The following is a 17,930-nucleotide window of genomic DNA, read 5'->3' as shown; positions in this document are numbered from 1 at the left end:
GGGATGAATCCTGTCGAATCCTGTGCGACATTTGGAGGCTCACACATCTTATCTGCAGCATGTAGCACCTCTGGCTGATATACCAGTTCTGTGTATTTCTCAAAAAGGGATTCTTCCATGGTGATCCCAAATGAGATCACATCCAGGCTATATTGCTGCCTTTGAAAAGAGTCTGGAAATGTGACAATGGGCTCAACTGCAGTGGAGCTAGATTGTTGGGGGCTAGATACAGGGACCTGTGTGCTGAGAAATATGCACTGGTTGCCCATCTATTACCGGGCACAATTCAAAGTGCAGGTTCTTACTAAGACCATAAATTAATTGTGGCTGAAATACTTGAAGGACTACCTTCTCCTGTGCAGTCTAGTCCATCAGTTAACATTTTTGTCTGAACTTTACTCTCTGTCCTTTCTCTCTCTGCTGTCTGCAGAAGTTAGGTACCCAAGGTTGGGTGGGATGAAATATATATATATATATATATATATATATATATATATATATATATATATATATATATATTTATTTTAAACCGTTAAAATAGCACAGTGGCATTTCTTAAGGTTGATATTTGTCACCACATGCCAAACGCATTTTGGCCTATCTGGCCTTCCTCAGTGGTCTATTTAAATCATATTAAAACATGCACACTCATTACAAATATATTTACATGTACAGGCAATATACAACAGACCAGGCATGTAATAGGTTGTAAATATTACACCAACATCTGGTGGTATTGTCTTAGGTTTTTATGCTGGGCTGTATCTGTCTCCCGCTTAAGTTGTATCAACCTATTCAAACAGCAGAGTCAGTATCGGACCGGAGAAAAGAAAGCTTCTCCTGATCACTAAAACAGCTATTATTGGATAAAAATGAGACAAGAAATTTAGATCTGGATTCATGGTACAAAGAACAATACAACACGTAATGGGGGAGGTCCTCGAGTTCTGAGGATCCGCAAATACATAAGCGATAGGCCATCGGGATTTAGGCATAGCGTCTGGCTAACATAACTGTTGGCATGGTCTGGAATCTTATTGACGTAAAAGCTTCTCCGAGCTTGAATGCAGAAATGTTGGATAGATAGGGGGCTCTTTCATGGTTTCTATTAAACAACTTAAACCAGGGCGAAAATTTAGACTGGGTGATCATCTGGCCATCAGAAGCGGCATCACATCTGAATACCCAATCCTGCATGGTAAAATCTGGGCTAGAAACACCCTGTGAATTATTCATGATGGAATAGTGAATGAGAATGTTGTTATGCAATGTTGACCAGGCCCCATCATTTGAAAGCATCACCTGAAAGCTAAGATGGCCAAGTATGTTGGTAGAAACTTTACGATGCTCTCTTCGGTATTTTAATAGGGCAACATGCACGTGGGCGCATATAGAGGGTAAGTCAAATTTTGCCCACATCAAAACTGCAGGGATTCCTTTAGTTAAAGCAAGGATTCTCTGCAATAAATTATTTTGGATAGATTCCAGGCTGGAAATCAGACGATCGCTCAACCCCCAAACTTCAATGCCGTATAATAGTTGGGAAATAACTTTACCGAGGAAAAGTTTTATAGCTGGAACTATAAGAAACCCTCCTTTTGTAAAATAAAATCTCAGAATAGCACCAATTGATCTTATGGCTATTGATTTGATTGTTGTCAGGTGCTCCTTCCAAGATAAAGATTGAGTAAAAGTTATCCCAAGATATTTGAAGGTTTTGTGCCACTGGTGAGCCATTTATGCTCCATTTCAATTTGCGAGGCCTTTTCCTGAAAATCATCACTTTAGTTTTGGAGTAGTTAATGTTTAAGGCCTCTTCTTTACAATAATCTCCCAGCCTATGGAGGAGCTTCTTTAAACCTGTGCGTTTAAGGGAAATCAGAACCATGTCATCAGTATACAAGAGAACTGAAATTTTCCATGAGCCCAGAGAGAGGGGACACATTCGGAGCCAGATAACCACAAGATGATGTCATTTAAGTACAAAATTAAGTATAAAATTTGTGGTTTGCATTTTACAACATCTCTTGCATTTTTTAAACAATCTTCACATCCTATCCTCAAAATGAGAAAATATGATTGAAAAGCAAGCTTCTGGAAAACCAAACATTAAAGGAAAGCCCAAGGGTTGACTGAATAAACAGCAGTCCAGTAGGGTCTGGCTAAAGAATTGAATCAGTTGCTCAGTGGAACTTCCTCTCTGCACATTAGAGGATGAAGGCAAAAAGAAACTGAATTGCCCCTTTTCTGCCAGATGTAACCCCTCCCTCTTCCATGGGACCTCTCCATTTTTACACAGAGATACTTCAAGAGAAAATGAGATTCATAAGCTGTTTGTTGAAAACTTACAAACAGGTCATGAAAATACTTATGCCATACATTCTGGAAACTTTTTGCTCTTGTATTGTTTAAATACTCCCTTCCTGATTGCACAGCCAAAACAAATAAAAGAAAGTTGGGATTATTGTTGTATTTAGGAACATAGGAACACCTCAAACAGCCGGGATAGTTCAATGAATTTCTAATAATACCCCAGAAGGCACTATAGATAATTAAAACAGGATATACTTTTGAAAGTAGTTGGTGGTGAATTTGGCTTGTATTCATTTAGATCCTCAGGAATTCACACTGAGTTCAATTCAACTGAGTGGGTCAAGCTGCTTCAAATAAATGTACCCATGTTACTAAAATAGCTGTATAATGCTCACCTGTGTACATGGTCTGCATTGATGCACCATTGTTTCAGTTCTAACCCTAGTATAATTCAAACCACTTCTACATCCTGATGTGGAAGTGTGTGCTTCAATGCTAGGGTTACCAAGTGCCAGGTGGTGGCAGGCAAACCCCCGCCAATCCACCTGGCTGCCCGCCGACCAAATGAGGTGCACGCATGCCTGCCCAAGGCACCACAACACTTCCAGTTCACACCAAGAAGCGCCGCATCGCAAGGGGCCGTTTAACACTCAAACTCCCAGTACTTCCAGTTTGATAGTTTGAGTGGTAAAAGCCCCATTGCGATGCAGCACTTCCAGGTAAAAACTGGAAGTACTGCGATCATGTTGCTGCGGCTGCGCGCGTGCAGTCTCACTCACCTCCACCTGAAAACCCTCCAGCTGGAGCAGAGGAGGGACCTGGTACGCCTATTGAAATCTCCCTAATGTTAAAAAAAGTTCTATGTATAAAAAGCTATCATATTAAAAAAAGGCTAGGCTACCATTTTTTTCTAGTCGATATGCTGTATTTCTATGCAAAGGAGATTTTTTTTACATGAAGGGCCACTGAAATATGTATTTTGAAAAGTCATAATCGCAAGAAGCCTGTACCATGTGTCTCTGGAGAAAGGGAGGATAAAAATATATGAAGCGCTAGAGAGGGCTTGGGCCTTTATAATAAATTAGTGGCTGATAAGAATTAGCTATAACTCCATGTTGGAACACACACATTGCAATGCCCTGGACATTTTGCATCGGAAACACATTTTACCACACAACTCATAGGATTTCTTCAGGCTGCCATCATTTCAGGGGCACAGATTTGTTCCAAATATCTTTTCTTTCTACATAGCATGGAAACAAATAACTTTCCAAAAAGAAGTATGGAATGTCTAGAAGGCACAGAAGGCATACAGACTGAAAATTCAACAACATTTTCTTCCAGAGTAAATAGTCTATGGTAATCACCCACCATCTTCTAATATCAAACTCAGCATCTCTCACTACAGTTTTATGGTCTTTTCTGTCTGGGTCTGAACTCCTATTAAGTCATCTATAGCATGCCTTTGATGTCTATTGCTTGCAACCACAAAAGGCTATGCAGAGGAAAACTTGGCCAGGAACACTAGAACTGTCATCATTAATGCTTACTGCATCAATATATCTTATGTGTATAACTAACAATCTTTTATTTAAGTCCTGGGAAATTCACCATGGTTTTGCATTTTACTACAGTCAGTGACTTCATTTCGAGCAAAGGGATACATTTTCATTAGACTTTGTAAAGGATAAGAAAGCAATACATTCATGTTTAAAACTTTAAAATGTTGTCATCAATTGAGTTTAAAGGAAGGGTATTTTGGGAATGTGCCATTTAAAAAGGAATGTGCTTTTAAAGCTGTCTCCCCACAGTTTAATCATTAGTTACACTGGAATTTGAATTATTTTATTGAAGGACTGGTTTTAGTAGGGAAAGCCTCACATTTTAAAAGAAGGGAGTCCCGTGGTGCAGAGTGGTAAGCAGCAGTGCTGCAGTCCAAGCTCTGCTCATGACCTGAGTTCGATTCCGACGGAAGTTGGTTTCAGGTAGCTGGCTCAAGGTTGACTCAGCCTTCCATCCTTCCGAGGTCGGTAAAACGAGTACCCAGCTCGCTGGGGGTAAATGGAAGATGACTGGGGAAGGCACTGGCAAACCACCCCGTAAACAGAGTCTGCTTAGTAAACGTCGAGATATGACGTCACCCCATGGGTCAGGAATGACCCGGTGCTTGCACAGGGGACCTTTACCTTTAGGTCCCTTTAATTCTTTTTTGAAGTCTGATTGTAGGGACTATTAAGTAGTGAGAACCAGTGGTAAGCAAAACAATAACTGTTCCTCCTCTATGTTGTACTTTCATGATCTACAAGGCTGTCATCAGCAATCACATTACCTCCTCTGGTTGTTCTCATTGCTCTCATAGGTAGCAGCTTGGTTCTCCAGAGGAGAGTACCACCAATGTATCCCTTAGAAGGTTCTGATTCAATAGCAGAGGTGCATATTAGTAGCCTAGCACTAAAAGTCTGAATTTTTATATGTTTGTTTCAGAGATAAAATCATGCTGCTTAAACTGTCATTTAAAGATGCCTCACTAGTAACTCAAGTTTTTTACATTGATTTTTCTCTCAACAAATAACTGAGCGTTTTTGTTAAAATACAACCAGAAATCTCTCCTTCGTTAATTAATAATCACAGGTGTTTCCCTAACTACTGTGCCAATTTATCCTGAATGTAGAATCAAGACTTAGGAGCCTGGCCTTTTGTAATAATGTATTTGTTTATTTAGATTTTAGATTTATACCCCTCCCCTCCCCCACTAATGCGCGGCTCAGGGCGGGTAACAACAAATCAAATGTATTTAAAAACAGAAACAATTAAAATAGATTAAAATCCATAAAATTCAAATAAGATGGTGTCTACGTTCCCAGTAGAGCAGGCTCTCGAGAATGACAACCCTCCACAAAGTAAGTGGGGGGGGGGCTCTGCCCGGTGGACTGAGGAGGACTGAGGGGACCATATTGAAGAGAGGTGGCTCTGCCCGGTGACTGATTAATATAATAGAGCAGCTGAAAGTCCTTGACCATGTGCCTGGTGAAACATCTCCATCTTACAAGCCCTGAGGAACTGGGCTAGATCCCGTAGGGCCCACGTCTCCTCAGACAGAGAGTTCCACCAGTCATGGGCCATGGCCGAAAAGGACCTGGCCTTGGTCGAGGACAACTGGACTGCTTTTGGGCCAGGGACCTCCAGTAGATTTTGGGAACTAGAGCAAAGTATCCTTAGGGATGAGGGAGAGGTGATTACGAGGGTTCCAGACCATTAAGGGTTTTAAAGGTTAAAACCAGCATCTTGAACCTGTTCCAGAAGCATATCAGCTACCAATGCAGCTGGGAGAGAACAGGTTGAACAGAAAGTCTACAAAGTGTCCTTGTTAGGACCTGTGCAGCTGCCTTCTGTACCAATTGAAGCTTCTGGAGTAATCGCAGGGGCAGCTCTATGTACAGCAGCTGCCACTAGGGATGGCTGGGCTGTGACCCACTTTGGGGTCCTGGCCCACAAGTTGAGAAACAATGGACCAGTGCAAAAAAGTTCTTAGGCTGGCCCTGAAAAAGATCTCTTTAGATTTTTTTAAATTAATTTTATGTAGAAAATGTATACCTTGCCTTACCTACAAGAACCACCAAAGCAGCTAACAATTTAAAACATACACAATCAAATCATATTTTAAAAGCATGAAAATCAACCTCCCCAAAATGCATATCATTAAACAATTAAAAAAAGAGAGTTAAAATACATAGAAAGACATAAAAACAGCAGTTAAATAAAAAAAAAATATAAAAACATTTTTTAGGAAAGAGGGATTGCTGAGGGCGTACCAAATGATACAAAAAAAGTCTTCACCCACTGATGGAAGCTGGAAACAGAAGGGGATAGACAAATCTCCCTGGTGAGAGAGTTCCAGAGCTTTGGTGCCATGAACAAGAATGCCCTCTCCTGGGTTGACATCCATGTAATCTCAGAAGGGCCTCTGAAGATGACCATAGTCATCAGGCAGGTTCATAAGGAACTAGGTGGTTCTTCAGGTATGCTGGTCCCAGCACCCTGAATTGTGTCCAGAAACAAATTGGGAGTTAGTGTAGATGGGCCAAGACTGGAATGATATGTTCCCTAGGATCCACTCTAGTCAACAATATACAGTTCTTTATGCCAGTAAAGGTTTTGACATTGAATATACAGTTCTTCAGTGATATTGCCTGCTCGAACTTGAGAATATTCTTTTGTATGTAGTTTAGCTATTTCATGTTACCATAAATATTAAAATACAGTTTCATTTTGGCATCTAATGATCACTTTGAAAAGTCTGTCAGATACTCAGAGCTAATGGAAAATCCAGGACCCCAAAAAACTTGAGAACAGTAGCCATGCACATCCTGTGATGCATTGATGGAATTCCTTTTACGCCAAGATAAGAAAACTGAGCCAAGTGCAAGTACCTGTCGGGAACCTGAAAGTGCCTGAACCACATGGGGAGCCCATTTCTTCTTCCTCAAACTAACAGGTGACTGCAGCTATCATAATATGTGCATACTTGGTGACCCAGACATGCCCAGCAGCCATTTTGATTGCTTCATTTTTTTATAAAGTGTACAGAAAAAAGAAAAGGAAAAAGACAGATAGGGGAAATTTTACAGTTCTTATTTGGCCCGTGCCCAGGCTTACTCTTAACCCCATAGTAGTCTCTCCTATATTAGTTCAAAATTCAACTAATATTCCAATAACTGTTATTAATTGGTAATTAAGTTTGTGGGAAAACTTTTGATCAATCTTGCAGGACAAGATTTGAAAACAAAATGAACTGAGTAATGCTTTTATGGAAAATAACTTTGTTACAGCATGATTGTTGACAAGAGACAATTGAAGCCTAATAGGCATTTGGCTGAAGTATCACTTTGTCCCAGATTTCATAATGTATCTAAGCAATGCCCTCTTTTGGAGAATAGGAATGGAGAAAGGAAGTATATCTCAAGCCAGTTCTGCCTGTAATAATAAAAAACATACTGAGAAATTTGGAGTAGAAGCACAAAGTGGATTGGATCCAGACTAAATTTACCATCAGCTGAATGGAACTTTCCTGGCTCCCCCTCCAGCTCACAGGCATCCATGAAATGAATAACATGCGGAGGATCTGAAGTGGAAAGGGAAAAGTGGCAGAAATTGTTCCTCCATTTAGTTAGCAGAAAATGTAGTCTGGATCCAACCCATTGAATTTCAAGGTGATGATTTTTCTATGATTAGAATCCCCTGTGTGGTTGATTCTGTATCCATGTAAAGCCTGCATATTTGTAAGTACACATAACATTACAAAATTGTATGTGCTTTCATCACAAAGGAAATGTACCTTGTAAATGTTTTCCCCGAACTTCTCAACTTTATTGTAAAAAAGGGAAGCATAAAGATAGTTATTCAACCCTGGAATTAACATCTTTTGGAAGAGATGGTATTGTATTTTAAAATCTTATAATCTCATAACCTTTTGTTTATAAGGGATATCAGTAGGGCTTGGCTTGCCTGGAATCTAGTATTCCAAGTTGAAGTACTGAAGTGCAATTGTCATTCATACCATACAGCTGTTAACAATACGTGGAGGCTAATCTTGCACACCTGTACTCCGGCAAAGCTGTCTTTTGAGACAATGTGAAGAACTCACTAAAATGACAAAGGCTTCCCTGTGGGCTGATTGCACAGTTTTCTACTTGTTTGCATGCCCTGGGGATGCATATTCAAACTTAAGAAATGTTTATCCAGATGTTTAGCTACAGGAGAGTTATTGTGCAAGTGGATAACAATGAACTGGTCTCTAAAGGCAACTATTTTTTGGTATCTGGCTTTCTATATTTTCCAAACCAAAATCTGTAAATATTATTTAGTGGTTTAACTACCCAGTATTCCCTGGGAATTGGTTTCTCTCTCTTTAAAATGTTACGGCCATATGTAGTTTATCATATTGTCTGTATTCCACAGAAAAAACAAACCATGACCTGCATATTTATATTTTATATGATGAAATGTATCACTGCTGCCTTATGGAAGACTAGCCAGCATGGTGTAATGGTTAAGAGTGGCGGATCTGAAGAATCTGGTTTGATTCCTCACTCCTCAATATGAGCGGCGGACTCTAATCTGGAGAACCAGATTGAATTCCCCATATGCAGCCTGCTGGGTGACTTTGGGCTAGTCACAGTTCTCTCAGAACTCTCTCAGCCCCAGCTACCTCACAAGGTGCCTGTTGAGGGGTGGGGGGAGGTGACTGTAAGCTGCCTTGCGACTCCTTTCAGTAGAGAAAAGAAGGGTATAAAAATCCTGTCTTCGTCTTCTTTGTTTGCTTATTAATTTATAAAAAAATTATCCTTTCTGCCCTCACAAGGATCACTAAGGTGGCTAAAAATTTCAAACATGCATGATGTTGTAGTTATCCAAAACAAAGAAAGTATCTAACGCTGCATTTACACATTACAGAGTATATAGGTTGGGTCCAGTGTCCCCACCCTGACTCCTGTGTAACAGTGAGGTGTGAATATTTCCCTGCCCAGGAACTAAGATCATAGGGGGTGGCCCCTTTGACTGCCTATTGACCAAAGTAGCTAGTCTGGTGGGTAGGAGAGAGGCCCTTTTCAGGAGGAGGGTTTTTATTCAAGAAACACTTTTGTAACAAACAAAACATGGAAAACTTTGAAAGGGAATGGTTCTCTTTTATTATCAATATATGTTAAAGACAATATTGTATTTTTCAACTCTGATACTAATAGCTCTATGTTGAATTTGATAGTTATTGTTTATATTGATGTGTCATTTTCTTTTTTTCTCTGTAATATTTCTCTTTGCATTGTACTTGTATTACTTTATAGTTTTAAAACAATGTAGCTTTCTAGAAGTAGGGATTTAAAAAAAAAGATTGCATATATTATGTTATTTTAAAACAATCTATTTTTATGTCAAACTAAAATTATTTTATATAAAAACAAAATGAGCTATAAGATGAATAACTTTGAGCCTATTCTTTAGCAAGCATCATACTAAAATGGAGTCAAACTTTGGCAAAAGTCATACTAAACGAATACAATGCTAGACTCTAAAGAGTGCCAAATCTTTTGTGGAAACCAAAGAAATTGCAAAACACTAAGGCAATTCTATGCATTTTTCCCTAAATGACTTCAGCATGACTGATTGTCACATGATACACCAGGCCAAAAGCCAACTTTCTACCCTATAGTTCTCTGTGAACTCTTTCTTCAGACAGAAGACTCCCCGCTATAGGGAGCAGGTAAACTCCCCTCCAATTCTTCTGATCTGTAAGAACATCCTTTTTTGGCATCTTGACAATGATGCTATGCGTTCAGACCTTGGGAACAGTCTCTTTTCCCCAAACTTCACTGAATAGGTCGGCTAGTTCTAGCAGCTGAAGAATCATCCAGTGTTTTGCATTTATTAAATTCCTGTTCATCAGCTATACCTTCTTTATCTGTTTAATTGAAGCCAGGAATTCAATAATTCAACTGGAACTGTTTTAATGAACTGTCATGATTGACTATCAGGGTGGTAGTAGAACTAAGTCCATGAGAATTTCTTTGAAGTATTTTATCTATCTCATTAAGTCTTCTGTTTGGAAGTCAACCATTTTATATCTTATCCATTATCAGGATATCATCACCTGTTTCAATATTCTCATACAGCTAACTAGCAATTCAAAATTGTCTTACTGTTGGTAAATCTCAACTGCAGCTGCCAGGTCTGAGGCATTACTTCATCTGCCTTTCACTGAAATTAGTTTTATCCAGTTTTTTTCCAGTTTAAACTTAGCCTTACTTTTACTTCACTTTTGTTCTTCTTCCTGTGCGCTTTTAAGCATATAACATGATAGAATCAAGGTATAATAGGCTTACTTCAAGTACTTCATTTTTAGATTGTCATACAGTTTTTCTTAAGTTTTGAAATGTCTTTTGATTAAGAAATGAAATACATTTTTAACATTCTCACATGGTATAACTTTTGATGGACAGCAGATCTAATTTGCTCTCATATGAAAAATGTCTTTGCATATAGAAAATTAGCATGCAAGCTACGCGAGAACCTTTTGCCTTGTATCCAACCTTGATTCATGCAAGATTTTTCCAGATGTTGGGGGGAATTTCAGTATTCTGTTCACACTTACAGAAGTGGAAAAGGCCAGCAACTGATATATAATGCAAAGCTACTTATGTCTCTTGAATAGTAAGAAAATTCAGCCATACATTTCCCTTGTGGTTTGGATTAAAGAATTTAGTCTTATTCCTGTTACACAAATATCATCATCACTACTGATACATGATCACTAAAAATATTGTGCAAGTTTTGTGGAGTCACCAGCTTGGAGTATAGAAACTGCAACCTGCTCACCTACGAATTCTGCTCTATAATATTGTGGATGTTTTCCTTAAAAATATGCCCTTAATAAGAGTTGTCAAAATACCGTCCTAGTAAGAAGTAGTGGACCTTATCTAAAAATGTTTATCCCTGCTGCTAATTTAACAGGTTATCATACTAAACGGTGTAACATCAGCTGTAGCCAGTGAACTGTTAAATAATGCCTCAATATTTTATGTCACGCCAGGTTAAACAGGAAATGTATTGCCTTTTCTTTTTATAATGGACAAGTATACTTCAATAACAAAGTACAACTCTGTCAAAAGTTCTTTAAAGTCTTTGATCATTACATAGGAAAAAGAAGATATGGTGTGCTGAGAAATCATGTGATTGCTAGTACAGATGTAGCTACTTAATGTGACATTTATTTTATAGTAAACATAAAAAATAATGCATATCACATATAGAGGTTTATTCATTTGTGACCATTTGAGGCCCTACTGTGAGCAGTAGGGGTGTGCATAACGGAATTTCTGAGCCAAAAATATGCATGGAAACCACTGCTTCAGGTTGTTACAGTTGTTTCCCAGAAGGGTTCAAGCAATCCATGATTCTTAGTGAAACAAAACAACCACTCCCCCCACACCAAAGTCTGTGTTGTTTTCAAGTTCCAGAGCATACCAACCTAGCAGCAGCATGGTCAAAGGCATCCTTCCAACCAGTTCGATTCTTGCAAGAGAGGAGCACAGAGCGGTTCCACTCAATCACTTTTAGCATTATCTTCAATGCTAAATTGCTCAGAACCTGGAATTGGCTGTCCAATGAAAAGAACAGTGTCTACAGTGTGGAAACGCACCTATTTCAGGGTCTTGTAAAATGGAACCCCATTGTTGAATATACTTGAAATACAGGGGTGGGGGGGTCTTGAAAGGAGAGGGAACACTGTGTTCCACACACATTTGTTGTTATGGTTAATGATTGCTGCCTCCTACGCTGGAATTGGCTGTTCTTTGGAAAGAAAAGTCTCCAGGAGATGCCCTAAAAGGAATCACAAGAATGTCCATTGGGAACAAAAGGGATAAACCTGAAGGGCCATGGGATATAATGGGAATCAGAAATGCCAACTGACTTTAATGGGCTCCATTGAAATACATTACAGGACAGAAGAGTTGTAATGAAAATGTGGAAGGGATGTAAAGAAATCTACTCGGGCTTGGAATGCCAGCCCCCAAAGTGGGATGTCGGTCTCTGGGAGTTAGGGTTGCTCATCAGTGAGAGGACTTACCGGTGATGACAACATGGACTCCAGTTGCAGGGACTGTCATTCCACTTTGGGGGCTGTAGGGCATTTTCCTACTCTCAGGTATCATCATTCCACATTGGGGGTCATCTTTCCCGTCCCAGAGCACTGACACCAGTCCCAGGGACTGTACCACTCTGGGGGCTGTCATGCCTCTCACAGAACATAGATTCAACTCCCAGGTACTGTCATTCCACTGTGGGGGCTGCATTCCGGGCCCAAAGCAGTGTATCTGGTCCCAGAGGCCAACATTCCTCTCTGGGGTCTGTCATTCCTGTCCCAGAGCAGTTAATCTGGTTCCAGGGAATGTCATTCTGCTGTGAGGGCTGTCACTCCAAGCCCTGAGTAGTGTGTCTGGTCCCAGAGAATGTAATTCCAGTCTGGGGTCTGTCATTCTAGTCCCGAAACAGCATTCTCAAAATTCGTCCCACAGTTTCTTTGCAACATTTGTGTGCTATAATGTGTTTCAATGGAACCAGCAGAAGTCAGTTGGCATTCCTGGATCCCATTATATCCACTGGGCTTTCAGGCATCTTCCATTGTTCTCAATGGACATTCTTGTCATTCATTTTAGTACATTTTTTCTGCAGTGCACTTGCACGGAAACCTGCCCACTTCGGGAACCAAACAGAGTCCTTGTTGAATGTGCTTGAAATTTGAGGGGTCTTGAGTGATGAGGGAGAATTTGGTTTGAGTGAATTTGGTGGTGTTATCTTCAGGGAGTGCTGCTTTAGACCCTCAAATTGGCTGTCCATTGAAAAGAGCAGGCCTGATAATCCAGAACCCGAAAAACATGGCATGGATTTCTAACACAAACCAGTAACATTCTACCTGAAATGAAGCTATCACAGCAGGACAAAAAATTAAAAAGTCAGTTGGGCTGATGGTGTGATATCACTTCTGGGAAAACATAGAAGTTATGTCAGTTGTCTCTAGGAACCTCTCTAGATTTTACCATGGAGTTTCTGGGCCCTGACCTGGATGGCCCAGGCTAGCCTGATCTCGTCAGATCTCAGAAGCTAAGCAGGGTCAGCCCTGGTTAGTATTTGGATGGGAGACCACCAAGAAATACCAGGGTTGCTGTGCAGAGGAAGGCACTGGCAAACCACGTCTGTTAGTCTCTTGCCATGAAAACACCAAAAGGGGTCGCCATAAGTCGGCTGCGACTTGACAGCACTTTACACACACATGGGAAAGACTGCCCAAGAGGAGAGCCAAAGTCAAACTGTACCACTCGATTCAGCAAAAGGGCCAGAACAATTAGCTACGCCACACATAAAACATACAGTCCTGGTTTATTATACTGAGTGCTTTTAAAAATCCAGTACTTCAAAGTTATAATTAAAGAACTAAAAGAATAATCTAATATATAGTTCAGCGCATTCCAATTTTCCTAGCAGTAAGAAGACCACACACAATAATTCGGGATTTGTGTTTTCCTATTGACGAGGTTTCAGTGGATTTATGGTGTCTTTAATATGTATTTGTTTATAAATATACAAGCATAGTTTAGTGGAAGCAGACAGATTCTTATGGCAGTTTATAATAATCTGTTTTGATATAGCTAATTGTTTACCTTTCTTTGGAGCTAGAGACTCACGAATTGTTGCCTTAGTGGGAAAAAACGCACACACACACACACACACAATGTTCGGGATTTTGCCAAAACCTGGGTGTGATAGATGTAAGGGGCAAGTCTCACCTACTCAGCTTAGCAGTTTTACTGGCTAGAGGAACAAGCTGCCAATGAAAAGGAATAATCTGTTAATTAGCTGGAATTTCATTATCGCCGGACAGGGGGTTGGCAGGTCATACTACTTCAGTATTAGTATTGATTTATTTTATTTGTACCCAGATACTTCTTAAAGATGAATGGTCAATTAAAAAAACCCAGACAATAAACTCTGTTTCATCCTAACGTGATGAGGGTGTTTAAGTTCTTTTGATCATTTCGATTTCCTGTAATGGAATGATTTTAAGAGTATATACTGTGCAATTTGGGGGTTTAAAGTATTTGATATAAGACAGAAGTGTCTAGTAAGACAGTATAATTATATACTATGCGTTTACTCTTGCCCTGACCTGGATAGCCCCAGGCTAGCCTGATCTCATCAGATCTCAGAAGCTAAGCAGGGTCGGTCCTGGCTAGTACTTGGATGGGAGACCACCAAGGAATACCAGGGTCATGATTTGGAAGCAGGCAATGGCAAACCATCTCTCTTGCCTTGAAAACCCTATGGGGGTCGCCATAAGTCAGCTGTGACTTGTCAGCAAAAAAGAAAAGAAAAAAGAGTTTACTCAATGCGCGCACACAACCATATTTTGTTTTGCCCAAAACACTTGAAATGGTTGTGAAACACACAACAATGTGCTATGAGCATTCTCACTGCAGTTTGAAGGTACTGACAGAAGGGAAAGGGCCATCTTCTTCGTTTATATCCCACATTCTCAATAAAAAATATTTTGAGGCAACTCAGAAATGTATTCTGCTTCTTTCCCTTCCTCCCACTTTGCATGCCTCCAGTAAGCCACTGTAATAGATATATTGCCCAATGGCTATAACAGCTGAAAGGGGTTAGATCTTAGTGACTGAACTTCTCTTATTACATATACAGCTCAGGTTTAATCTGTACAGTCTCCAATTAAAGTATTTCCAGGTAGAGGAAAGCCACTTGCAATGGCTTTGACAGTCTTTGGCTTTGTGAGCCAGGCGGAGAAGACTGACACTTAGGTTATCTATTACTGTACAAAGCTAAAGTTTTCACTTATAACTTTTTCTGAGAACTGATAACCATGAATGTCAGGAATTCAAGATACAACTCTGGGGCATAAAAAGTGCATGTTTGAAGAGAGAGATGAAACTATGGGTTTATAAAAAGGTAAAGGTAAAGGTCCCCTGTGTAAGCCCCGGGTCATACCTGACCCATGGGGTGACGTCACATCCCGACATTTCCTAGGCAGACTTTGTTTACGGGGTGGTTTGCCAGTGCCTTCCCCAGTCATCTTACCTTTACCCCCAGCAAGCTGGGTACTCATTTTACCGACCTTGGAAGGATAGAAGGCTGAGTCAACCTTGAGCTGGCTACCTGAAACCAACTTCCGCTGGGATCGAATTCAGGTCGTGAGCAGAGTTTTTGACTGCAGTACTGCAGCTTACCACTCTGAGCCACGGGGATCCTATGGGTTTTTACAGGGGAGGATTTAACAAAGCTTTGAATAAGCACATTTCTTCTAAATATTTTCTCGTAATTATTATTAGTGTGGGTGCACATGTGCATTCATATTTTTGTAATTAAACAAGCATGCCCACCTGGGTCCCACCTTAATTAATGAAATTATGTCAGAACAAGCATTTAGGTCAGCATGGTTTTAATTCTAGCAGTAGAGTTTAGTAGATACAAGTAAGATCAGGACTCTTCTGCAACAGGCACTCATTTCTAATAGTCTGCACCCCATCTGAAGAGTATGACAAATTGTCTAAGACCTCATAGAAAATACTAGTTAGATACAGAACTGTTTTCCTATGCTTCATAGGAACAAGCCACTGCTTGTCCTTGGGATACTTAAATCTGGTGACTGGAGCTTTAAATGGGCAGGACAGTTGTTTATAAAAACCTCAACAATGCCCCAGGTTTGCAGGAAACTGAAATATAAAAAAAAACCTCATTGGGTTTTTAAAAAAATGATAAAAGGAATGCCTGTAGCTTTAAGCAATGGATTCCCTCAGTGGCTGTTGCTAGGCAACCACAGCATTCCAGGCTTCAGTTATGGTGAGTAAAAGGCAGGGGGAGGTGGCAAGCTCTTCCCAGGCCTATTTTGGCTTTTGTGGGAGGACTCATTGGGGCCAGGCCTGAACAGGTTGGGAAATTCCTGGAGCTTTTGTGGTCTGAGGAGGGCAGGGTCTGGGGAATTAAGAGGTTTCAGCAGGGTATAATGCCAGAGTGTCCACTCTCCAAAGTAGCCATTTTCTCCAGGGGGGGGCAGATCTCAGAGTAGGGCCTGGGAGACCCAGGTTTGAATTTCCATCTCACTGGATGCTCAGTGAGAGATTTGGGGTCAGTCGCATACTTTCAGGTTAATCTACCTAACAGGGTTGTTGTGTGGATAAAAAAGAGGAGAGGAGAATAATGTAAGCTGCATTGGTCCCCACTATGAAGAAATGTGGGGTAAAAATGAAGTAAATAAATAATAAAGTCCTTGCCATGCAAGTAGTCCTGGCCCAGTGGCTGGCACCACAAAACTGGGTTACAGTTTTCATAGGCTGAGGCTGCCGAGGGGCAGGGGAGAGGGAGAGCTTAAGACAGAGGGACAGATAAAGAGAGGTTAGCTTTTGAGTGGGAAGGAGGTAGGGTTACTAACTCCAGATTTGAGGAGGGGAACCTGGGAGCAGTGGGGTTTGAGGAAGGGGGGACCTCAGAAGAGTATAATGCCACACGCTCTACTCTCCAAAGCAATAATTTCCTCCAGGGGAACTAGGGAACTAGGCCAACTGCCAGGTTGAATAATAGCAAAAACAAGTGGCACCTCCACACATGCAAAAGCACAAATGTACTCATGATATGCCAATGTAACTTTTGTTGTAACCCACAAATAGCTTTTCGGATACAACTAATTTTTTTCTGGTGCTGAAATAGGGAGGAGGGGGACTCCCTTTGACCATCAAAAAGCTTTGGTAGGTATAACGGGACCAGCATGAACAAAAGACATTTGGGATTGCGGCCATAAAAAGGAGGAAAATCAGGTGAGATTTAAAATGCTGGCTGGATCCAACCTTTAGGCTCTTACATAAAAGATAAAGAAAATCTTATAAATTATCCCTAAGCAGCTTTGTCTAAAGTCATGGTAAGCATATAGATCTGTCTTTTCATTACAGTGCCATAGACAGTTCCACGTGCTCAGCAGATTCGTCCCTATCACAGAAGTGAATCAGAAAGCCCTTGCGTATCACTGGAATTTCCAAATCAAAAAGGAGCTGATTTTAGTATTTCTCTGAAGTGGCTTATGTGCCAAATATTTGTCTCAGATACCTTTGTGCAAGCAATCTCAAAACTTGTATATATGAATGAGGGGGGGGAATCACCACACCCTTTTAAATATTTGTAAGGAGCTGAAAGGCAAACTAGATTTATTTCTCATCTTATGCCAAGGAAAAGAGGTGGGTCATGTTACCTTGTTTAATCATCTCACAAAGGAAATTTCTCTTCTTTGTTTGTATCCCACTTTGCCCAGCAAAAAGTGTGAACAGTTAACTACCAAGTATTGCAAAGACATTATTGAGAAGAATGTGTATTATAGATAGGGATCATTACATTCAATAAAGCACAGAGATAACAATTATTAGTTACTTTTATCATTTATTCATTACAAAGCCACAGATATATTTTACGACTGGTTTATTTTACCTACCTTAGTAATTGTAATCTACATGGGAATTTGCTCCACATAATTGAGAGATAGTATACTGGTATGCATACTTTTAAAAATCCCTTAAATTATACTGTCCTTCTGTCCTGGAGTGTCCTCTTCTAGATCAGATAGTGCAGAAGTTTGCTTTTCACTTTCTTCATATATCCTTATTAAGGATTAGAATTTGCCATCCTGACTAACGTTTTTATTTTGCGAATAATCACAGTGGGAAAGGTTCAGAGTTAATAAGTGGAACTGAAATGACAGGAGGGTTAGTTGTGAAGTGTGAAGTGTTCATGAGGATGGAAGAACGGGGGGGGGGGGGAGAGATTTCTGATGCAGTATCCTCTCCTGATTTGGCCTACACTCACATAATTTGCAACCTCAGCAGTCTAGCAAGAGATACATTAAATATGTTTTGTCTATAAAAATTTTAAAAAGCAAAGCAAAACACATTTTTAATCCCCAAAATAATTTTCTTCTGAGTAAACTTCATGTTTAGCTATGATTACTCATTAGAACAAATGTACTGTGTTCATTAGGGTTTTTCTTTTTTTAGAATATTAAAACACCC

The 17,930-nt window shown here is 40.1% G+C and overlaps 1 protein-coding gene across 1 annotated transcript in view; it reads right to left on the bottom strand.

Moving 5' to 3' along the window:
- The window catches only part of ROBO1 (roundabout guidance receptor 1), a 711,324-nt gene that overhangs the window by 383,670 nt on the left and 309,724 nt on the right, over positions 1 to 17,930 (bottom strand). The gene's annotated exons all lie outside the window — the stretch shown is intronic.

Source organism: Euleptes europaea, chromosome 12, assembly GCF_029931775.1.
Source record: "Euleptes europaea isolate rEulEur1 chromosome 12, rEulEur1.hap1, whole genome shotgun sequence".
Taxonomy (NCBI): Eukaryota; Metazoa; Chordata; class Lepidosauria; order Squamata; family Sphaerodactylidae; genus Euleptes; species Euleptes europaea.
Note: the sequence above shows the minus strand (reverse complement) of the source record. Positions and strands in the feature narration are given on the sequence as shown.